A 25,135-nucleotide genomic window follows, 5' to 3' on the forward strand; every position below is an offset into this window, starting at 1 on the left:
TTCACACGTATTTTTGTTTCCTCTTTAATTCTTAAGCTTGCTAGGAGTTGGTCAATTTTATCTGCCTTCTCAAAGAGCCCACTTTGGTTTTATCAGTAATTTATACCATTACTATTTAAATACCTAAAATTAATGAATTTCAGCTTTTATTTTTACATCATTCCTCTTCCTACTTTTTTGAGTTTGTTTTTTACTATTACCTTGAGTGTTTAACTTGCTTATTTTCTCGATTAATAAAGCTATCCATTTGCTTTTGAATACAGCTTTACTTCATAAATTTTGATATAAGGTTTTTTTTTTTTTTTTTTTTTTACTAATGTCCAGATAATTTATCATTCAATCAGATTTCATCTTTGATTCAGGAATTATTTGAAGTTTTCTTTTCAGTAATCAAGTGAGTAAATTTTTGTTTGGTTATCTTGTTTGTTGTGGGTTTTTTGATTTATTTCATTATGGTAAGAGAATACGGCCTGTATGAGCTCAAAGTTTTGGTCTTATTTGTGACCGAGCACACAATCAATTGTTTATAAATGTGATATAAGAGAAAAAAGTGAATTCTTTGTAACATACATTATACATGTGTATATATATGTGTGTGCCTTTGTATATACACATACACTAAAAGTCCATATACATGCATATATATTAGATAGAGACTATTGATTATTATTCTGATCCTTTATATCCTTTTTTCCCAAAAGTGATCTGTTGTCTACGAGAGAATTAGATCATGGTTTTATCAAATTATTTTTACATGGTTAGAAGTTTTTACATAATATTTTGCTGATGTCACCAACTGAAAATAATCCTCCTTATCTAATTTCACGTTCTGGAACTCCTATTATTTGCACATTAGGTTTCCTGGGCCTATCCTCCAGATCTTTCCCATCTCTTATCTTTTTGCTCATTATCACCATTTCTTTATATCTTTGCTATGTATTAGCAGATGTTATGCTCATTTAGTTTTCTAAGTCACTGTTGAGTGTTTATCACAGGCCAGTCTATTGTTCAATTTTCCTCCTCTATGTTTTTTATGTTAGCATTTAGAAATTATATTTTTTCTTTCAGAAATTTATGTGTTCTTGGCTTGTTCCTTTGCAACATTGTTTTGTGTCGCTTTAAGAATTTTCATTTTAGTTTTCAGTTTTGTTTTGTCTCACAGTGCATCTTGTTTCTTTCATTAAGTCAGTCTCAATAGGTGTCCCCTGTTCTGGTTTCAGCTTGGTCTTTTTTGGAGGTTACCGATTTCATTAAATGGCTTGCAGTCTTTCGTTGCTTACTAATATTAGTGGATGTGAGTTGTTTTAACACTTGTGCAGGTAAGGCTACCAGTGTCTCCTTAGCAGTGAAAGATTGGAGGTAAAAGAGCATATAGATCAAAGGTAAAGGAGGAGTATTTTTCCTACTAGTTATCAGTCCTATTGACTGATTAACCCCTATTGACTGGTGCTTGCGAGGAGTCCTCTGGGATTTTATGGTTCTCTAAAGTGCTGTCCATCCAAGTACATGGAGGAGAAGCTATTCATTCCAAGACAGTGGCTTCCATCAAAAGCAGCCAGGACCAGTAGGATCAGCAGGTTTCTCCCAGGGCTGCACACAGTGACCAGATAGGAGCAGTTCCTGAGCAGGTACTAAGGGATCCATCACTTCAGTTGGTGGGGCCCTTTCAGGCAGCCATGGAAGAGGTGGACTTTGCCCCAGAGTCCATCAAAGGCCAACCACACCCTTTAGTCTTCATTTCAACCAATTCCTATTGTGGAAAACTTGATTTAGGAAAGACACCCTTCATGGACATTTGCACCATCTTCTCAAGAACTTAAAGTCTCAATTATATTTGGATTCCCTCCAGGCTCCACCAAGAGACCTGCCTTACTCTACAGGTTGTATCCTTAAAGCAAAGAATCTTGTCATGTAATTGTGTTTGAATCTTAAGTAAGACATAAAACAGTATTCAGTGCTAGAAATTCCTGTTGGAATGGGATTTTTCTTTCTTCTTTACAAAAATATAAAACATTATCCCTTTCTGATTTGGAAGAGGGAGAGAGAATAGATTTCATGAGACAAAGCTTTGTAATTTCTTCTTCAATGACTGAAGGAAGGAAAAAGCAAAATAGGCAAAATTTCCTACCTCTGTGTTTTCCATACTGAGTGTGACAGATACTACTGAATGTGTTTACCTACTGAATGACTATTCCCACTTCCTTATTCCCAGTTAGCTGAACCCCAGGAAATGAATCATGATTAGTCTAAACCAGTCATGGAAAAGCCATTCTCCTTTGCCAGAACTTGCTTTCCAGTCTCCCTTGCAGCTACGATGAACATGTAACAAGTTCTGGGCAAAAAGACCTAAATATATGCCCAGGGAAATGTTTAATCCCTGGAGAAATAAACAAATGGGAAGGGTAAGTTTTATTGTGCGATCTCTTCCTTTCCTTCTTCTTGGAATGATAACGTGAAGAAGTGATGCCTAGAGCTGTGGCGGTCATATCATGATCATGAAAAAACAGGACAATCATGGAAAGCCAGCACATTTAAGGTGGTGGATTAGCCTAGAGGGGAAAGAGCCAGATCCCTAATGATATAGTTGTGCCACTAAACATGTTAAGCACTAATAGAGGTCCCAGGGTTTAATCCACTGTATTGAATATTCTGTTACTTGCAGCTGAGCACATTTCTAACTGATACACTGGTGTTTGGATTGGTGTGATGGGATTATACAAAAGCGGAGAATAAACATTGTTTTGTTTTTAAAATAAATACATATGTTACAAAGTAGATTCAATGCACATACATTTAAAAAATAAAGCAGCAGGTGTTCCACAAAGAAATTTGTAGTTGCAATGGACTTCTTTGGTCCTGCCTATGGATGATTATTTTCCAGTGCCCTTAGGAATTATTGGGGAAAGAGTTTGAAAAACATATATTCCAGAGAGAGACTAGAAGGCAAACTCAATGTTCTTCCTTCAATAAGGATCAATAATCAAGCATATCATTGCTGCTGCGGCTGCTGTTGTTGATGTCGTTATTTTTCACCAGTGCCTGAAGAAGAACACGTTTCTGACAACTCTGAGACATTTTCATGCCAAATATACCAGTCTGAGAAAGATCTGATTTCAACATAAAGATTCAGGGAGAATTACAAATATATTTTTCAATTGAACTAAAGTTAAATGAAGCAGTAATTAATAACAGTTAGGGATTTCTGTTATTTATTATTTTTTGAATTTTACCTCTGAGGTAAGCTCCTTTTTAAATATTTTTTCTTTCCAAAAGGAAAAAGTGGGTAAAATAGTAATAAATGCTACATGTTTTTAGGTACTTTTACCATGTGCCTGACATTTTGCTAGCACTTTATAAGCGTCATCTCATTAAGTCCTCCCAAGAATTCTAGAACAAGCTCTCATGGTTGTCATTTTATATAGGGAGAAATCAAGGCTTGGTGGGGTTACATAAGTGGGAGGAGATATCTTTATCTGCCGAGTCTGTATTCTTTATGCAACACTTTGTTATCTACATAAAGCAGCTTAATGCCACTCCCAGTGCATTGAATTTACAGTTTAACAGGGTGGTCTGAAACTTTTAGCCCAAGTACTTTTAAATGGTGACATATTTGTACTTTGGACTAGGTTATTTTGATTACTTCCTACATCTTTGGAATTGAATTAGGAAAACAAAACCAAAAATGGCATGGTTTGTTTCTTCATAAGCAACAAGTGGAACGTTTATTAACTAGTTGCATGTGTATTTCCATTCTTGTCCATTGTCCATCCAGATAAAAATCAGATTAAGCACAATACTGATAGCCCTTGAGTCACAGGTTAAGTGAGAAAAAGATTCAAGTTGTTGTGTGGCATATCACAGATAATTTGGAGATAGTACAATTGTTTTCTCTAGAAGATGGTACACACTCAGACTTGTTTTCTATATTGACAAAAAATAATTCCAATTTTCACACTGTCAAAGTACAAATGGAAGCGTAACTTACATCTCACCATTTGCATAGCTGATTTCATACCCTTTTGACCATTCCATCATGTGCTGACAGTTACAAAATTGTTTTTCTCTGGGACATCATTGGTATGTGCTTATGCTTCAAGGAGCTTCCAAATTAAACTATGGGTTTACGATATGACACACAGGGAACCTGATCCCAAGGAATATGATAATCAGGTTCAGAAAATCGATAAATCAGGCCTCACTGAAACTCAGACCTGCAGCTCCGTTTTCTTGGATTTCGAGCTCTTCTTGGAGTTCTTGGATTTGCTCTGGGCACCAAGATACTCTCGTGCTCAGGGTGAGTGGTGAATAGATAGCACTTCTGAGACCTGGGGTTAATCAGCTCAGAATCCTTATCTCCTATACCCAGTCCTAATTAGAGTAGTGCCTGAGGGAAGAAAAATAGTTGGAATAGGGTCTTTATTTTATTTTATTTATTATTATTGTGCTTTAAGTGAAAGTTCACAAGTCAAGTCAGTCTCTCATATAAAAACTTACCTACAACTTGCTATGTACTCCTAGTTGCCCTCTCCCTAGTGAGAGAGCACACTCCTTCTCTCCACCCTGTATTTCCATGTTCTTTCAGCCAGCTTCTGTCCGCCTCTGCCTTCTCATCTTCCCTCCAGACAGGAGCTGCCCACATAGTCTCATGTATCTACTTGAGCCAAGAAGCTCACTCCTCACAAATACCATTGTCTGTCTTATAGTCCAGTCCAATCCCTGCCTGAAGAGTTGGCTTTAGGAATGGTTCCAGTCTTGGGCTAACAGAAGGTCTGGGGACCGTGACCTCCGGGGTCCTTCTAGTCTCAGTCAGACCATTAAGTCTGGTCTTTTTACGAGAATTTGAGGTCTGCATCCCACTGCTCTCCCGCTCCAACAGGGATTCTCTGTTGTGCTCTCTGTCAGGACAAACATTGGTTGTAGCTGGCCACCATCTAGTTCTTCTGGTCTCAGGCTGATGTAGTCTCTGATTTATGCAGCCTTTCCTGTCTCTTGGGCTCATAATTACTTTGTGTCTCTGGTGTTCCTCATTCTCCTTTGCGCCAGGTGGGTTGAGATCAATTGGTGCATCTTAGATGGCCAATGGCCACTTGCTAGCATTTAAGATGGGGTCTTTATTTTTTAACATGGGAAATTGAATGACTCTGGCTTGAGGCCAGTCACCCTGCCTTGGCCACCTACCTCCGCATGATACGGCACCAAGATCACCTGACATGCCCTCAACCTAACCCTCTTAGAGAAGAGTCCATGCCTACATCTTCTGCTTAAAAGATATGCCTGTTGTTGTTGTTGTTGTTGTTAGTTGCTGTCGAGTCCATTGTGGCTCCTGGTGACTCCATCTGTACAGAGTAGAACTGTTCCATAAGGTTTTCAAGACTGTGACCTTTCAGAAGCAGATCAGCAGACCGTACTTCTGAGGTGCCTCTGGATAGGTTTGAACTGCCAACCTTTTTGTTAGTAGTCCAATACTTTACCGTTTGTGCCACTCAGGGACTCCTAAAGACAGCCTTAGGCAGCCATATTTTATACCACATGACTTGCCCCCAGCAAAGCTGATTGGATCAGGGGTGGGCACTGACCCAAACTTGGTGGAAGACACAAGATATGGCCTGGCTCCCTAAATACTTGAGCTGAGTAACCAAATATTTGAATGGAGAAGAGAGAATGAGGTATCATGAAGAGGAGCTGAAGTAAAAAGGAAGCCTTGAGGTAGAGTAAGGGAGAGACATTGAGGAAATAAACTGACAAGAGAAAGAAGATATAACAGTAAACAGGAGCTAAGAGATAGAAAAGATTGAAGCTGTCAAGGATTTCATTTTACTTGGATCCACACCCACGGAAGCAGCAGTCAAGAAATCAAAAGACGCATTGCATTGGGCAAATTTGCTGCAAAAGACCTCTTTAAAGTGTTGTAAAGGGAAGATGTCGCCTTAAAGACTAAAGTGCACCTGACCCAAGCCATGGTGTTTTCAATTGCCCTATATGCATCCAAAAGCTGGGCAATGAATAAGGAAGACCGAAGAAGAATTGACACCTTTGAATTGCGGGTGTTGGCAAAGAAAATTGAATAGACCAGGAACTGGCAAAAGAACAAACAAATCTGTCCTGGAATGAATACAACCAGAACGTTCTTTAGAAGCGAGGATGGTGAGACTACATCTCACATACTTTGGACATTTTATCAGGAGGGATCAGTCCCTAGAGAAGGACATCGGCTTTGGTAAAGTTGAGGGCCAGAGAAAAAGAGGAATACCCTCAACAAGATGGATTGACACAGTGGCTGCAACCATGAGCTCAAGCATAACAAAAATTGTGAGGATGGAGCAGGACTGGGCAGTGTTTTGTTCTGTTGTCACTACGAGTTGGAACCAACTTGACAGCACCTAACAACAACAAAGAGGTAGAAAAAAGATATGGTGAACAAGGTGAAAATAGGTCATTGGAAGGACAGAAAAGAAAGATGTATGGGAAAAATAACACAGAAAGAGGGGGGGGAGAGAAAGAGAGAGAGAGAAGGAGGGGGAGGGAGAAAAAGGAGTGAGAAGGAGAGAGATGCTATACCTAAAACTCTCTCTAATGCTAAAAAAAAAAAAAAAATGCTAACAGCTTTCTAATTCCTGCTCATGACCTCGTGTGTCTTCACAAAATAAAACTTCTTTTTCTTAAGAGCCAGTCACTTCTCTGACATCCAAAGGGTCTGAATCAACAACGGACAAATGGAGGGGGCATGGTTGTCAAGTCTTGATGCATCTTGATGATGAGCCTGGGAAAACACACACACCAGGAGATGTTTCCCTGTCCTTTCTAATGTTTCATAGTCCACTCTTGCCATAGAAATGCACCATGGGCCAAAGTCTCAACCCTTGTACAATCTGGGGCACTAAATATTTCTCCCCATGGGGGCATTTTCAGAGGCATAGACTTGGAGGCTCTGTCTGCAATGCGTGTCTCGGAACCCTGGAAATTAAGTTGGTCCCACTTCGTATGACTTTGACTTGTTGTTGTTATACCTTCTGGAAGCACATCTCCTATCCTGTCTTCCCAGTCACCTCTGAATGAGTTCGAACCACTAACCTTTTGGGTATTAGTTGAGGATTTAATTCTTTGTGCCACCCAGGGACCTATGACCTTGACTATGGTTTGAGGACTGTTATTACTAAGAATTTGCTGTCCTGAGAAGGAGCATATCTCACAACCCGAAATGAAGAGTCTAATTCAGAAAAGTAGAGTCCTTAAGGAGAAACCCACAGCTTGCTTGGCTGGGAATCCTCTGAATTGCCTGTGACCTAACTCTCTGAACAAAACCTCAGAGAGCAGCCACTGTTTATAGCTGAGGGAGGTATCTGTTCACTTAAATATGGCCCATCATGCTGGTAGCTAACTGCTTTGACAAGTGAGAAAGGACAAGTGAAATTACCTAAATGGCTGTAGCTATTTATCTATATATTGTACTGTAAGTGCTATATTTCCTGGAAAGAAGCCGTGAGTAAAGAAAACAGTTTTAGCTTGTTCTCTCAACTTCCTGGCTGCTATGATACTCAAACCACATTTCAATATTTCTGGGTTTTGTCTGACAACGTAGAAGCTTGTGGAGGCGGGAGTGAGGAGTGGGAAGCTGAGGGATGGGGGATGTAGTGAAGACAATATAATGAAAGTAGAAGAAATTTCAAGGGCTCAGACGCTGTGGCCCCCATCTGCAGGCACAACTGCCCTGGGCCAGGGTGGATATGCTCTCTATTTCAAATCAGGAAAAAGGACATTATATACAATTAGGCTACTGTCTCTTACCCATCTTATTCATGCCACCAAAAGCCACTTTAGCCAAGGAGAGTTGACCTTATATGTGGTCTCTTTGAAGGGGTACCAGGTAATTGCCCTTCTTCGAGATCTTTCTTCCATTGCTGAGTAGAATTTCATAAATTGAAAGTCATTTCTTTGGACCACACATTGCCTTTCCCCAGGCATTGTCTTTCAATCTTCATATAAACTTATCAAATAACTTTTCTCCAGGGCAGTGGGGAGTTACTGAGCAAATTTGAGATTACTGGGCATCTGTGTGAGCTTGGGAGAAAAGCAAAATAAAACTATTATTGCTACAGCACCACAGATGTGTGGTTTGTAAAACGCTTCACATATTATCTCATTTCATCCCCAAGAAAACATAAGAAAGAGATAATTTTATTCCCATTTCTCAGATGAGGAAGTCGAGGACTTGAGAGGTCTTAAGACTTTTCCAAGCTCGAAATAGAATAAGAGGCAGAGTCCAGATGTGACTCGGGTGACTTTTTCCTACCCTACATGGGCTCTGCAAGGGACTGAAGATATTAAAAAACTGTTCTAGATCAGCCTTTTAGCTAGTGATCAGGAGCTGGAAGTTGCAGGAGAAATATCAGACAGTGTCTCCCCCCATCTCCAGAAGCAGATCAAGCCCTCCCTGTGAGGGTGACCTCTAGGAGGCCATGGCACCCCCAAGTGAGTGACAGCTTGGCTGGCCCTAGTGAGGGGGAATGTGAACTACCTCTGTCCTCGGGATACAATGTTTACAGGAACTTACCACTCCTTTCTCTGCCTTCTTATTTTCAACACAAAGGCAGGTCATTTTTAGGCAGAAATTTGAACCAAATGTGTTGTTGATTTAGTTACGAGCTGTATTAGTTATCTATTGATACATAATAAATTACCCCCAACTTTAGCAGTTTAAAATGAGAAATACTAATGATCTCAGTTGCTGTGGGTCATAAATTTGGGGTGACTTAGTTTGGTAGTTCTGATTAAGGGGCTTTCTGACTGCATTCATCTGAAGGCTTGACTGGGGCTGGAGGATCTACTTCCAAAATGGCCCACTCACATGGCTATTGGAAGAGACTTCAGTCCCTTGCTGGCTGTTGGCGGTGGGCTCAGTTCCTCACCACATGGCTTCTCCACGGGGCTGCTTGAGTGTCCTCACAACATGGCAGCAGACTTGCACCAGGGCAAATGATGTACAAGGAAACACCAGGAGGAAGCTCCAGTGCCTTTTATGTTCTAATCTCAGAAGTCATACACTGTCTTTTACACCACATTCCATTCATTAGAGGTGAGTACCAAGTACAACCCACATTGGAGGGAGGGAGTTAGTGTCTACCTTTTGAAGGAAGGAGTATGAAAGTATTTGTGAACATAGTTTAAAATCACCACATAGGCCCTCTGGAGCATCAAGGCATCTCAATGACTTTCAAGAAGCTTGTGACTTTAACAGGTTTCTGTTAATGAAACCAGAAGGGTAAAAATTTCTTAGTCATTCAGTCACTTAGTTAGAGGTGGATTCTAGATTGTGTTGACAGTCTGAAGGTTACACTCCCTTCCTCCCTCTCTTCCTTCTTTTCATTCTTCAGCCAGCATTCATTGAGCACCTGCAATATGCCAGCCACTTTGCTAAATGCTGGGGATATGAAGACGACATGATCTCACTTCTAAGAGGCACACAGCCGTGAATACAGCAGACAAATCATTATGATACTTTGCACACAGTGCTTGAACAACCATAGATGACATTTATTGAGCACTTACTATATGCCCATCACTGTCAGAGGGGCTCTACTTGTATGAACTCACTTAACACAACAACCTATGGGACTGGTACTAATATTATCCTCATTTCACTTACAAGGAAACTAAGGTACAGAGAGGTCAAGTAACCTGCCTAGGTTCCCACAGTTAGTAACTTGTAAAGCTGGGATGAATGAGGCATGCACACATGCGGGGAAGCCCAGGGAGGAGGAGCCCCTTTCTACCTGGATGGTGGCAAGAGTTGCAAATGTCATCCTGAAAGAGGAGATATTTGAGTAGGGCCATAAAGCGTGAATAGGAGTTTGTTAAGCAGACCAGGAGAAAGAGATGTGAGAACACAGCCTGGGAGGAGAATTGTGAACACTGAAGTGAGGGTGTGGCAAGCTGCTAGAATTTTCCCACAGGCCTCTCAAATCTAGTGGATGGAAGCAGGCATTTTGAAGTATTCGCCTCTGAGTTTTACACTGATCATGCTCACAACTGGATTTTGGTCTATTGCTGAATGGAAATCCTTGTACCAAGGAGGCCTTTAAAGAGACAGTGGTAGGTGTGAAGAGGAAAAGGTCTATTTCTTGCCCATGTCTAGCTCACCACATTGTTCAGAGCAGGCTGAGAATGAAGTCACCGTCTTTGGTCCATTCCCCAGGTGGCCTGACTTGCTTTTCTTTGATCTCTGCAACAGACAGTGGTCAGGCCTGCCCTGACCGTACCACCTGTCCCATTGGTGTGTCTGGTTGGTCATACTCAAGCTGGACAAACTCTATCCACCTCACTGGTGGTGAATGGGGACCTTTAAAGCACATACCTTAATGACAGGACTGTCCTTGTATAGGAAAAAAATCACATCATTGCCATAGCAAACTTCTATTTTGCCTGTCTTGGTAACTAGGGTGGTGGTAATTAATTGCATATTTTGATTAACTAAGGGTTACTGTGGCAGTCATCCATATATTACCACCTTTGAAAGAATTAGAGCCCAGTAAAGCACCACTTTGTTCTGAAATAACTCTGTGCATGATTTAATATTCCTATGACAATTCAGAAGGCATTGAAGATTTTGTGGGTTCCTGAAGTCCACATTATGAAGCTGAGGTTAGGTACATGAGGTTGAGACAGGTAAAGAGGGCAAAGGTGTTTCTCTGTAAAAACAGCCACGCTTGCTCTGAGGGTTTAGGATGAATGTCAACTTAAGAAGTGAGGCATCTTCTGGATTGTTCCTGGGAGGAGCAGACCTTCAAAGAGCAACACAGGTCCCCGTCAGAGGACAAATGGGCTCTTTTGATCCATGGTTCCTTCCTTTTACCTAATGAGAGATAGGGGAAGAGGAAACGGCCTCCAGGAATACTTGTGAAAATAACAGGACCAACCTGGATTATGCAACCTATTTGACAAACATTTAAATAGAGGTTGGAATCCCTAGGCATACAGTGAACACACTCGGCTGCTAACCAAATGGTTGGAAATTCAAGTCCACATAGAGAAGTCTTAAAAGAAAGGCCCGGAGACCCACGTTTGAAAAATCAGCCATTGAAATATCTATGGAGCACAGTTCTACTCTGACACATGCAAGGTTGCTGTGAGTCAGGATCTGCTGGATGACAACTAGTAGGTAGTATATATGGAGATTAAAATGTGTTAGCCATTGTTCCAGGCAGATTGTGTATGTCCACCCATTTCATGATTATAACGACCCCATGAAGCAAGTGTTATCATTACCTCCATTTAACAGATGGGGGAATGAGACATACAGCTGGTACTCAACAGCATTGGGATGCACCCAGCAGTCTGCTTCAGAACCCATGCCGTTAACCACTAAGCCTGCCTGACCCAGGTGCTCTGCCCCTTGACTTTTCCCATCAGTTGTTATTGTAATCACCTATGAACTGCCTAAGCTAACGGCCACACAGAGATCCAATGCTGATGAAAGCACAGTGGCTTTGCTGCTGGGAGACTATCCCTGGAAGGGCCCACAGGATGCACAATAGAGCAATGCGAAGACACCCAGGGGAGATTTTCCCAAGTTTCACGGGAACGTCATCCTTGTTGAGAACAGAGGGAAGAGGGCGGGGAGGGTGAGACTGAGCATGTAAATTGTAGTCCATACGGGATTACATCCAGACATATGTCTGGATGTGCTTAGAAGTCTGTGTACATGTGGTTCTGATTGTGTATCCTTGTGTGTGAAAGTGTTTATGCAACTTTGTTTTACACCCGCTGTGTGCATGTGAAAGTGTGCGTATGTGGTGTGTGTATGTGTGTGCACACACCCATGGTTTGTCACCATGCCTGGCAAGTGCCAGAATAAATTCTTTTTTAAAATGACTTGATCTCTGCCTGCTTTGCGAGTTCCAGGTCCACAGGTAGTGCAAACAGTTTGCTGCTTGGCTGCTAACTGAAGGGTTGGCAGTTCGAATGCACCCAGGGTCTCTGTGGAAGAAAGGCCTGGTGATTTGCTTCTGTGAAATTACAGCCAAGAAAACCCTGTGGAGCTCAGTTCGACTCTGTAACACATGGGGTTGCGATGAGTCAGAATAGACTCAACGGCAACGGATTTGGTTTTTTGTTTTGGTGAGTTCAAATCCACATCCGGGCTCCTTCTGTCTCAGGAGTATCTGGTCCTCCCTGTCGATTGAATGATTCTGGTCACCCTTCTGCTTGAGTAAAGAAAAACAAAGCTGAGAGAAGTAATGAAAGAATTCCAAAAGCAACATCTCCCCCCCCCCCCCCGCCCCGAAAGGGCCATTATTTGCTCAGAAGGACATAGGATGAGGGATACCCTTGGCGTTTTTCCCTTCTTCCCAATTGGAGAGGATCACAGAGAACCTAGTATGCTGCTCCCAAACCCACACACAGCCTGTCCCAGTGGGCGGCCAGAGTCTGCCCCTTTGGCTCAGAGGCATCAACCATCTGGCCGCGAAGCGGGGACCTGGGAGGGCCCTACAGGTTTCATTTCCCCAAACCCTTAAAATTTTAAGACCCCATCCAAGGCCAGCCCTGCTGTCCCCAGAAACACTGTTTGTACTGTTTAGACAAGGGCTTTTCAGGGAGCTGCTGCCTGCAAGCTGACAGAAAGGAAACAGGAAAGGTGGTTGCTTCTGGGCTGCCACTTTAGGACCAGCTGTAAGCACCTCTGTCTGCAGAGGTGTCACTCCAGGCCTCTCTCACTGTACGGTGCTGGCTGCAGCGGTGTTCCCACAGAAGCGGAGAACAGAGGGTGGAAAGAGGGCAGACCAGCCTTGCTTGACTTCTTGCTGGGTGCAGATACCGCAGTTGGGATGATAAGCAGGGCCAGCAGAGGGCGCCACAGCGCTGGCTCTCCTCTAAACATCTGCGCAGTACTGGCAAGGGGTGGGGTGCTCAGGAAGGCCATAGATGGATGGATTCAATACTGTGCACCCCCTTTCCTCTCCTCTGTCTCCCTCCCTCTCCCATCTCTTCTCCCCGCTCCCTCCTCTGTCTCTTCCCCCCACTCCTCTCTCAGTCTTTCTTTCCATCTCTAGCCCCCAACTCTCCCCAACTTGAGCAGCTCACCCCAGGGAGCCTCAAGTCTAGTAACTGAGTGTTAATTATGTCTGAGTGGATTCTAGAGAAAAAGAAAACCATATACTGTATCAGCAGAGAAATGGTTTCACTATGAGGAAACTAATGATGCTTTTATCAGGAACAATATAAAGATTGCTTTTTTACTAGTGTGTGTCCCATAGGGTTCAGGGCTATGAGATATTTCTGTATCTGGCTTTAGGTTCCTCTGAGCTTTTACATAATCAAATCAATATAGCCATGATTCACCCTCTGGCAACAACTGCTCCTTGCAAGTTTGCTGTTGCTTCTTTAGTGGCTAAAGAGAAATAAATAAATATATAGAAAGGAACTTATTATGAATCTGTAAACATTGATTTGCTCCCTCTTCGGCCTGTCTTTTTAATTGCGCTGTACACACATGCACATACTTGCACACAAAATGAGCCTCAAAGTTCATGGTCAGAAAAAACAAGGGGGCCGAGTACTGCTCAAGTATTTACCATTGTTTGTTCCATGGAGGCTTGTTCTGTTTTTTCAGAGATGACAGGATCAGAGCCTGAGATTGTGGCTTGCCTGTCTTCCAGGGTCCTTCCACGCTTTTTCTTCCTCCTCTTTCCCATCCCTGTGGATTCCCGACATTCCCTGCGTGATTCCGGCTCTTGCCTTTCTCCTCGTGTCATATTGTTTTTATCAGGAACTTCCCTCCCCTCCGCCTTGGCAAAAGTCTCTCCCTGGGACATATATCTGTTCCCAGTACCAACTAGGAGGGCTCAGGTGTGTCTGTCCTTGAACCCAGGGACAGTTGGTCTGGACACCAAAAAGAACAGAATAAGAGTGTGGGAAGGAGGAGAGAGAACATAGGGCAACTAGAAAATAGATTGTGCCATTTCTCAGGAGATACCCCTTCCTGACTGTTCCTCCCGGGTTCAACCTTTACAGTTCGCAAGAGGGGTATCACCAGGAACGATGCCTGAAAGCTTTCAAAATACTTAGAATTTGCCCACTCTTTCTTTCTTTATCTAAATAAACAAAGATCTCTTTCTTTCAGGCAAAGACTTGGGGGTGGGTGGGGCAGATTCAGCATTATACAGCCCTGTCATCTACTTTTCATACACGAATTGGGATGACAACAACAACAAAAAAACAAACCTGTTGCCGTCAAGTCAATTCCGACTCATAGCAACCTATAGGACAGAGTAGAACTGCCCCAGAGTTTCCAAGGAGCACCTGGTGGATTCAAACTGCTGACGTTTTTGTTAGCAGCCGTAGCACTTAACCACTACACCACTATGGTTTCCAACTGGGATGACAGTGGCCTCTAAATATGGCTGTTCAATGTCAGTTATTGTTTTAATCAATATAAAATCAACTGATGCAGTAGGTGCATTCAGCTGCATTTGGAGAAATAACGGCCTCACAGGTAGCCTGGCTGGCCAGAGGGCAAAGATGGCTTAGTCATTTATACTCTGGTCCTTAACTTTTGAGGCCTTGTTCATGGATATGCTTCCTCTTCCTCATACCACAGAAGAAGAAAAACGTAAGAAGCAACAGCAGAGATAAGACAGGAAAGAAAAATTATGCATGTAATCAGGCTTGCTGAGCCCTGTAGATGACTTAATACAAAACAAAATGGCTCCCTAATTATGAAGGAGTCTTATTACTAAAGTCATGTTTCCATAACAGTGACGCCATACTTCTCTGAGGGGACAGTGAGAACAAAGCTCTTTAAACATCTCCCTGCTCTGGGTAAGTGTTTGCCACTGGAAAACACCGCCTTGTGGTACTCTCAGACCTGCTATACCCCAGGGCTTCCAGGCACCTGGGCAGACATGACCTACCTTATATTCCACGGAAGAGAGGGGACATTCAAGAAGTATGGGACATTGAGGTGGTGGTAACACAGGCTGTTAGCATGTGGAGAGTCAAAGTGGATGCCATTTGCTAAACATCTACCATGTACCAAAGATTGTGCCTGGAGCTTTGTGTGCATTATTACATTAAATTAATTTTAATCCTCAAGACGGTGAAGCAAAGGAAGTCTTACAATTTCCATCTTATGGAAAAGGAAGGTAATTTGCCCAAGGTCACAGAGCAGGGGTTCCAACTCAAGTCTCATCGATCCCAAACTCTGTGGTATTCCTACCTGCTAGTGTCAAAGTACAGAAAACATGTCCAGGTGCCTTGAGTGGCTTGTGGACAAACTTTTTAAAAAAATTATACAATTATGCACTTATTTTTACCAAATATTAAAAGCATATTACTACCACTATGCCAACTATTTCATGGATATTTTGTAGATAAAGGCTATTTCTTGGTGTCATGGATTGAATTATGTCCCCCCAAAAAGTGTGTATCAACTTGGTTAGGCCATGATTTCCAGTAGTGTGTGGTTGTCCCCCATTTTGTGATTGTAATTTTATGTTAAGGGATTAGGGTGGGATTGTAATACCACCCTTACTTAGGTCACCTCCCTGATCCAATGTAAAGGGAGTTTACCTGGGGTGTGACCTGTACTACCTTTTATCTCTTAGGAGATAAAGGGAAAAGGAAGCAAGCAGAGTGCTGGGGACCTCATACCACCAAGAAAGCAGTGCTGGGAGCAGAGCACGTCCCTTGGCCTGAGGTTCCTGTGCTGAGATGCTCCCAGACCAAGGGAAGATGGATGACAAGGACCTTCCTCCTAGAGCTGACAGAGTGAGAAAGCCTTCCCCTGGAGCTGATGCCCTGAATTTGGACTTGTAAGCTACTAGACTGTGGGAGAATAAATTTCTCTTTGTTAAAGCCACCTACTTGTTGTATTTCTGTTATAGCAGCACTAGATGATCAAGACACTTGGTTAAAAAGAAAGGACATCAATGTAAATCAATTAAATAAAATATATTGAGATGGTGGAGTGTGCTGATACAGGAGAAATTGTGAAGGAGTCAAACAAATGACTGGAGGTCAAAGAACACTGCAGATGGCCAGGCTGAGTCTATGAGCAGTAGAGCAGGAATACAATTAGCTGCCTAGAATTTTGTGTTGAGAAGGATTCTGGGTCTCTGTGTGTTATCTATTTGTGGTGTTTGCCGTGGGCACCACGCCAGGTGAGGGAGTAACAATGACTTGTGTGGCCTCTTTGCTCTTTTTGCTCAAGTTCAACGTATTCCTTTCCAGAGGAGAAAAATTCCAAGTTCAGAGAATTAACTCTTCAAATATTTCAAGTCAATAATTCTATAACTGCCTGCTTTTTTCTAATAGGTATGGTTCTCGATCAATATATTTTGTCTTTGGAGTGGGAGTGGGTCACGATACATGTAATTTCACCCAGTTTAAATTTTTTCCAACTGAAAGGCAGAGCTGGATTAGAATCCTGCCCTATTACATGGGTGATCAGAGAAAGTAACCTTACCCCTGTGAACGCCGAAGTTTCTTCTTCCATACAGTTGAGATGAGAATCATCGTAATGTTGGGAAGACGGGTTAAATAAGCTACGCAAAGCACCAATTAGGATATGCATAGTGAAAGCTCAACAAATGGTAACCAGTTGCTGGTTGCCGTAGAGTCCATTCTAACTCATGGTGAGCCCAATTTCTTAAGAGCAGAACTGTGCTCCCTACGGCTTTCAATGTCTGATTTTTCAGAAGTAGATAGCCAGGCTTTCTTCTGCGGCACCTCAGGATTTACTCAAAACTTCCAGCCCTTCAGTGAGCAGCCGAGTGCATGAACTGTTTGCATCATCCTAGGTCTCCCAATAAATGGTATCTAAAAAAAAAAAAAAAGAAACTGTGGAACACATGTCTACTCTGGCACACAGGGGATTGCCATGAGTTGGAGATAACTCGAAAGCAACTGGACTGGAATATTGTATATTGGAGTCCCTGAGTGGTGCAAATGGCTAATATGCTCGGCTGCTAACCAAAAGCCTGGAAGTTCAAGTCCACCCAGTGTTGCCTCAGAAGTCAGTCTGGTGATGTACTTTCGAGAAATCAGCCATTGAAAACCCTTTGGAACACAGTACTACTCTGACACACTTGGGGTCACCGTGCGTGGGTTGGCCAAGGGTCAAAGTCAACTCCATGGCAGCTGGTTTAATATTGTGTCTGTCATTCCCTTATCCACACAATGGATATTTGTTAAGTGACTACTGTGTACATCAGCCTTTTAACCAGGAGGGTTTGCAGGATGATGAACTCAGTGGGCAATTCTCTCTCAGTGCACCCTCCCAGAGACTGACTGGCCTTTCCGAGGCCTTTGTGGACATCATCTCTTTGGCACACAGTCCTCTGTCCTCATCAACACACAAACACACAGACCTTGACCACATGTGCTCACACCAGACAAATCAGAAACTACACTAAGAAAAATCTAATAATGCTTACTTGAGGTTTTTCAACTCCTTGGGGGTAGATAGATACAAGGCAGTAAACCAGCATGGGGGCGGGGGGGGGCAGAAAAAAGAAACAGTTAAAAAAAAAACTAATAAAAAAAAATCCCATAGGAAGGAAATGGAAACCCCCCACCCCCCAAATGAAGCTACATGGTGTGGTTGCTGTCAATGCTTTCCTGGAAAGGGGGCCAGAAGCTGAGGGCATGGAGAACTTCGCCTATAATTGTTTTTTAAACAGTTTTTTTTTTTTTTAGCGTGTATTTTTCACATATTTTAACCTTTCTCAAAACTCCCTGGCCAAAAGCAGTAAAAACCCTGTACTATTAAACTTAAATTAGGGGCCTGTGTCTGCTGAGGGGCCCAGCTGGGTTTTTTCTGGCAACGAGGGGAAGAGTGAGCGGTAAAGTGCCACCACATCGTGTTACCCTCAGGTGCTCATGGGGTGTTGATTGGGGAATGCTCCGTTGAACTTGGCCCCCAGCTAATAACAGTGGGGGCGAGGGGGAGCAGAGAGAAAAATTTTACTAAATAATGAAGGGGCATGTGTATGTTGTGAAGAGAGAAAAAAAAAAGTTAACATTGCATGTTTTCAGAACCAGCAAGAGAGGTTATGATTACAGTTTCATTTTGCTTTTCTAGTTACCGAAAAAAAGGGGCGGGGGGGCCTCTTAGGATTCGGCAGGGGGTGCCTAGAGGTAGGGTATGAAGGGGGTGGAAAGTGGCCTGTGTTTTATTCAAAACAGTAGGTTTTAGCTCAAGCCAAGTTGGGCAAAAGAGACATGTTCACAAATCACCACCAGTTGGGGCCAAAGAAAAGTCACTTTCCATCTTGTGATTTTTCCATGTTCTTTGGGGACCCAGTTGAAAGTTTTAGGACATTGTCGTTTTCCTTGGGAAAGCAAAGTGTGGGTGAAATAAGTCCTGAGTGACACCCTGGGTCACCTGACCATTGGGAGAGTCCATCACAACCTGACATGGTCAGGGGGTACCTGAGGGAAGCTCTGCCTTCAGGGATGAGTGAGTTCATTGATCTTGTTGAAAAATGTACACTTCAGCTTCTCTCTGAGGAATCAGTCTGGACATATCAGCAGAGGCCCTTTGGATACATCGACCCAAGGTGAAAAATGTCATGTCTACTGATTCTACTACTGACTGGCTATATTGTTTGATTGTCCTTTCAGGAAGAAAGGGAGGGAGGGAGGACAGGGATGGCCTCCTGCTGCAGACTGCTCTTGCCCACATTGGTCTCCAGCCGAGTTTACAGACAGGCCTATGGGCAGTTATGGAAGCAGTCAAAGAGCCATTGAGCCTTGGCGCAGAGGTTGTTGCAGTTGGGAAGGGCCTTCAGCTCACAGATGTTTTGCAGCCATGGGTGGAACATACGAAACGTCTGCTGGTGCGACCAGCCCTTGTGATTGGAGTCTGAGCTGGGGCTGCTAGGACATGACCGAAGGAAACAAATGTTTGACCAGACATCTGAGAACATCTGTTTCATTTTGCTTATGTGGATGCAGCCTGCCTGGCCTGAGGTGTCTGCTCTTGGCTGAGATGCAAACTAGAGGCCCACTGCAAACCTGGCAATGCCAAATATGGGCAAAGTCAGTTCCAACCTAGGTGATTGCATTTTTCCCTATTTAAATCTGTTAATCAGATGGTTTTCTTCTTGCTAAATTCCAAATCAAAGGAGGGGACACAAAAGAAAGTATGTGGGGGTGTCTTGGGCACCAGCTGTTCTCTGGGCTTTGAATCCCCTTTCTGTCTTATTCTAACTAGGAATACCAAGGAACTACTTCTTGGACAATTCCACAACCACCCCTTCCTTTCCTGTCCAGGAAAAGAAAGATGATGCTAATGGAGCTATCTTCAGATAGACTGGAAGTGCTTAAAAAGAAAAATAGGAAGTCGAATCTTTTGCTCCAAAAAGAAAAGGCGCCATAACGTACTTGTGATAAAGGAGTAGAACCGTTGCCTTCCAGTGGGAGACCCAGGTTCAATTCCTGGCTAATGCAGCTCATGCTCGCCGCCACCCCACCCATCTGCCAGTGGAGGCCTGTGTGTTGCAATGATGCTGAACGGGTTTCAGCAGTTTCCAGACTAAAAGAGACTAGGAAGAAAGGCCTGGCAATCTACTTCAAAAATCTGCCAATGAAAACCCTATGGATCAAATGGTCAGATCCCATCGAACATGGGGTCGTCATGAGCCCAGGGCTGACTTGACAGCAGCTAACAACAACAATGTTTTCTTGAGCTTCTTAAGAATGTCCAGGCTTCCATATGTTGATGACTGCTGTCCGTCAGTGGCAGAAGTGGTGCCTGGCTTATTCTTAGTAAAGTGCTTTGGGAGTGTGAGTCTGAGGGGCTCTGGAATAAAACAACAACAACAATAAATCAAAACCAAATGAAACTTGCATTGCCTGGGTACAGAATGCAGATTGAGACTGGGGCTGAAACAGTATTGCATTTTGAATGCCCCCTCTACCCTCCTCCCGCCTTCTGCCCCCCAAATCATGATTGTTTTATGCAGTTCCTTTTCCCTTTGGTGATGAAAATGGGATGTGGTGTCAATTACTGGGAAAAATATACAAAGTCCTAATGGCTAATCTATTCTTCTAAGTACAAGGAGGGCTACTACACCTAGGAGGGTTGATCTAATTGTATCATAAAACTCGAATCATTTCGAGCGGGCTCGGACACGCCAGTCTGCTCAGGAAGGTTTGGATGTTCTGCTGCCCTGGGCGGGAGGCGGCAAGCTGACCCTGGAAATTGCTTGTGGGTAAAATCCGAGGAGGGTCTGAAGGGAGTCGGGAATATGGCGCTGCAGGGAGCAATGAGGGACCGTAAAGATGTTGTACCGTAAATAGTATCTTCTCGTTTTATGTGTCTCGGTGGTGGCAGTTGTTTTCTCAGCTAGAATGTCTATGTCAAGAGCCTAACCTTGGAAAGAAATCCACGGTACTGCTTCATGAGGGTCTCTCCCTTTCTCCCCCTGCCCTGGGCTCATCTTTTGCAGACGGTTGTCTAAAAAACTCACGGTGCCAAGCGTTTTCACATCATTTATCTTGTTTAATTTAATCCTCCCAACAACCCTCTGAGGAAAATCCAATTATCATTTTACAGATGAAGAAAGCTGAGCCACAGAGAGGCTAAGTTGTCCCAAGTTGTTGTTAGCTGCCATCGAGTCAGCTCCCCACACACGGCGAACCCCCAAACAACAGTATGAAATGCTGCCCAGTCCCACACTATCCCCATGACTGACTGAAGATCAGACTGTTGGGATCCACAGGTTTTTCATGGGATGATTTTGGAAGCAGATCACCAGGCCTTTCTCCTGATTCCATCTCAGTCTGGAAGCTCCTCTGAAACCTGTTCAGCATCACAGCCACACGTGAGCCTCCACCGACAGACAGGTGGTGACCGTGCGCATGGTGCGTTGGCTGAGAATCGAACCCAGGCCTCCCACGTGGAAGGTGAGAATTCTACCTCTGAACCACCAACGCCCCCTGTCCAAAGTTACCTTGCTAAAAAAGAATGAGGCCAGGACTCGAACCAAGGCCTTAAATCTCCTTTCTGGCCTTCTCTGCGCTTGCTCAGCCATCACTGTTTTAGGGGCAGCTCAATGGTACAGCCCTCTGTGTAAGTCCCTGCTAAGGGATTTAGGGGTAAGGCGTGGTGGGGGCTGAGGCCTGAGAGGCAGGCGTGTGCAGTGGAAGCTGGAGGCAGCACATACCCTAAAATTAGCTTTTCTCTTTCAACTCCGTCTGATCTGATCTACAAACATGAAAAGGCTTGCAATCTGCTTGCATGTGAATTCAATGACAGCTTCTAAAGCCACCACAAAAGGCAAAGCCTCTGTTTATTTAAGCTTTTGTTTTTTGTTTTTTAAGAAAAATACATCTGGGAGTAGAAGTCATTGGGTTATAAATGAGCTCTTGCCCCACTACAGGAAAAATAATAATAATTATAATAAAAATAATGGCACCATATTCTCTGATAAACCAGTGCCAGAAAAGCTCTTGGGGATCAAGTTTTGTCAGTCCCCAGCTTTTACCAATTTAAATTCTTGGCAGAGTATTAAAAAAAAAAGTATAAGGTATTTGAAAGTCCAGTCCCTCAGGTACTAAATCTAGGGTTTCCTGGCAATAGATGAATGTTGCTGGAGTAAAAACCCAACACCACAGGACCATATCTCCATGGCTGTTCATATTTATACTTAACAGATAAATATGTCATTCTTTTGGGATACCTTTACAAGGCCAATTTTTTTTTCCTCACACGTTACCAACTCCCTTCTGATAAAAACGCAGGCTGACCAAGCTTAGGACATAGACTTTAAGTTAATACGACGCTCTTGTTGGTACCAGAAACCATGTTTTCCAAAGCTCCCCAACTTGCAAAGCCATGGGTATAAAAAAGACGCTGGAGCATGACTCAAGGTACACAGAAGTCTGTGGCAAAATCAATGTAGCCTGGTGAAATTCACTTCATATTCCCTTGTTCTTTACCGTGTGACTATGATCCACAAGGAGAGTTAGAGCTCAATAGTCCCTCAGATGTTTTTGCCAGAAACGTGCCTTGGCAACAGATGTTTGACTCTCTCTGCACAGTTAGCTAAAGTTCTACAAGCGGTCCCTGGATTATGAACGAGTTCCATTCCTAAGTCTGTCTTTAAATCAGAATTGTACAAAAGTCGGTACAGTTTGTTATCTAACTTCAGTTAGTCAAATGTTTGCCTTAGTATATAGTATATAGTCTACTTTCTACCCATAAAAAAACATTAAAGAAACACTTCCAGATACGGTAAAACATCTTTAACATAATAATGCAATAATAATAACTGTAATTTTTTGATGCACGTTGCAAAGTAGCACCCACTTGTTATCACAAACCTTTGTATGTACCTTAGATTTTTAATACAATAGACTTTACAGGGGTTGGTTCCTACCTATGGGTGGTATGTAAGTCGGATATTCCTAACCTGGGGACTGCCTGTAGATTCTCCGTTTTATCTGAGGTCCCTGCAATTTTACCCTATCACAAAGAGTTCTCTAGTTGCTTCCCAGATTATCTTTTCTAATCTACTGTTCCTAAAAGCATTTCTTCTCTTTCCTCTTCCCTAACCTCTGCTACCACTACTCATCTGTCAATTTGTCATACTGTGGTAGCTCATGTGTTGCTATAATGCTGGAAGCTATACCATCAGTATTTCAAATGTCAGCAGGGTCACCCACAGTGAACAGTTTCAGTGAAACTGCCAAACTAAGACTAGGAAGAAAGACCTGGCAATCAACTTCTGAAAATTAGCCAATGAAAACCTTATGGATTACAACAAAACACTATCCGAACCACTTGCTTTTGACCCGTCAGTAGGAGGGATCAGTGGCTAGAGGAGGACATTATGTTTGGAGATGTAGAAGGCCAACAAGTTTGAGGGTGACCCTCAGTGAGATGGATTGACACAATAGCCTCAATGATGGGCTCAAACATGCTGGTGATTATGAGGATGGCGCAGGACTGGGCAACATTTCATTCTGTTGTATGTAAGGTCTTCATGAGTCAGAGTTGACTTCCTGGCAGCTATCTATCTCTAACCTCTACTCATGGAAGTTTAGTCTAGCCCGGAAAGGTCTCAGATGACTCACCTCCTTGAGTCTGTAGACCACATTTCAGGGAAGAGGGCTAACGTTTATTGAGCACCTGTTATGCTTGAGCACTGTGCTTAGCCCTTATCCAATTTTAAACTTGGATGATAAATTTCATAAACCTCATGGAGAAAGGGATAGTATTAATATTTTAAGTACTTTGAAACTGCAAGAAACACTGTTTAAAACACTGCAATGTGCCACTTCCATTCCTTTGTCCGATCCAGAGTTTCATATTTTTGCAAGTGGAAAATACATCCTTTAACTTCCAGAAAAACGAGTTTTCAGTCAAAGTGTTAAGATATTTCAACCCTCTGTACATCGTAAAATATTTATATCATAACCTGAGGGATACAGGGATGTCTCGGCAGGAATGGAAAATAACTGGGATGAGGATTTTCAAGAAGAAGTTGCCACGGGAAATATCCACGTCTCTTGTGAGTACTGCTTAAGCTTTAGCCCAAACGGCAGCCTTCCCTGGCCCAGGCTGATGAGAAGCTACTTTATGGTCTGAGGCAATCTGAGAACCACAACATCCTCTTCTCACAGCAAGAAAGTCGACTTTTTCTTTTCATCCTTCTACTCCCGAAATAGAGAAGCTGCCAAAGGCAGCCCCTTTCTCTTCACTCTTTTTTCTATTCTCTTTCTAGAGTTGCTTACCTATCCTCACAATGTCAGTCATAATTTCTGGGCTAATCATTATGCCCCGTGCCGACTTTTCATTATGGTTTCAATCCTGTGTATACCACTACCTATGTGACATTTAAACATGGTGCCGTCACCTCAAACTCGATATTCCCCTAAACAAGCCCTTCTCCTCCCAATGTCCATTATTTTAGCCAATGTCCCCCCTTTCCCAATTACCCACGTCTGAAATATTAGAACCATTCTGACTCTTTCATCTACTTAATATTAACCATAGCTGCCATTTATTGGATTCCCTGGGTGGTGCAAACAGTTAACAAGCTCAGCTGCTAACTGAAAGGTTGAAAGTTTGATTCCCCTCAGAGGTGCCTCAGAAGAAAGGCCTGGAGATCTACTTCTGAAAAATCAGCCATTGGAAACTCTGTGAAGCACAGTTCTACTCTGACATACACGAGGTTGGCATGAGTCAGAATCCACTCAACAAAAATCAACTAGTCGGCAATAATCTCGGGGAGAGGGAATCAAGGCCTAGATGAGGACTCACAGCAGGGTCGCCACCCTCAGATGGATGGGCTGGGTTTATTCGTCCCCTTGGATGTCCTTGTGAAAGAACTGTTGACTTTTGAGCAGTCAATTGTAAGAGGCTAACTTGTGTATCCAGTGACAGAATTCGGCCTTTGGTGTTCCCCTCAACCCTGTCTTCTCAGTTCCCAACACATCCATCGAGGAAGTAAATCAGAGAAGCTCCAGTTAAAAGAGTGATTGGCAGGTTGGAAAGGATGCTGAGAGAGGGCGTGGCTGGCTTGTGGGTGGGGCGGGGGGTGCTGAGGGAGAGGGGCTGCTGTGAAGCCACGTGTGAGCTCCGCTCCCTATTGATCAAACCCATTTGGTAGACTGCACGTGAACCTCATCATCAGTCCCTGCTAAAGCCCTCGCTTCCCCGGTAATTGACTCTCGCATATTGATTAAGATGTTGATGTGTCCCCGGGTTTCTCGGTGGTGATACCGCGCTAGCCCCACTGCAGGCAAGGCTAGCGAGGCTCTCGCTGTACGGCTGTCACCGCGCGCTCCGTAATGGATAAAGCTGTCATCTGAGAGCTGGAATGTCTTGCAGGCACGAAGACGAAATTAACTGTTCAATAATGTATGGGACATGGAAAAAACTTTACCCAACAACTCCAATTGATTGCTGTAAGTGTTTTGACTGCACTTGCCTGCTTTGCATAAAGTCAGCGACTTTGGCTAGCCTGATTTTCACGCACAGCCATTTCTCGGATCTCATTCAGAATAAAAGTTGAGAGACTTGGGCAGTTGCCAGGAATGGGCTGTCTGGAGGGAAAGGTGGGTGGGAGCTGACGGGCACCGTGGATGCCTGTCCCTGGAGGAGTCCTTGACTGCGCCGGGCCTTGAAAGC

General features: G+C 43.3%; 1 non-coding gene across 1 annotated transcript; it reads right to left on the bottom strand.

Annotated features, from left to right (window-relative positions):
* Positions 1-20,863: 20,863 nt before the first annotated feature.
* TRNAG-UCC (transfer RNA glycine (anticodon UCC)) lies at positions 20,864-20,934 on the bottom strand. The gene has a single exon. It is a non-coding gene; the product is annotated as a tRNA-Gly (tRNA).
* Between the last annotated feature and the right edge of the window lie 4,201 nt (positions 20,935-25,135).

Source organism: Elephas maximus, chromosome 9 (assembly GCF_024166365.1).
Source record: "Elephas maximus indicus isolate mEleMax1 chromosome 9, mEleMax1 primary haplotype, whole genome shotgun sequence".
Taxonomy (NCBI): domain Eukaryota; kingdom Metazoa; phylum Chordata; class Mammalia; order Proboscidea; family Elephantidae; genus Elephas; species Elephas maximus.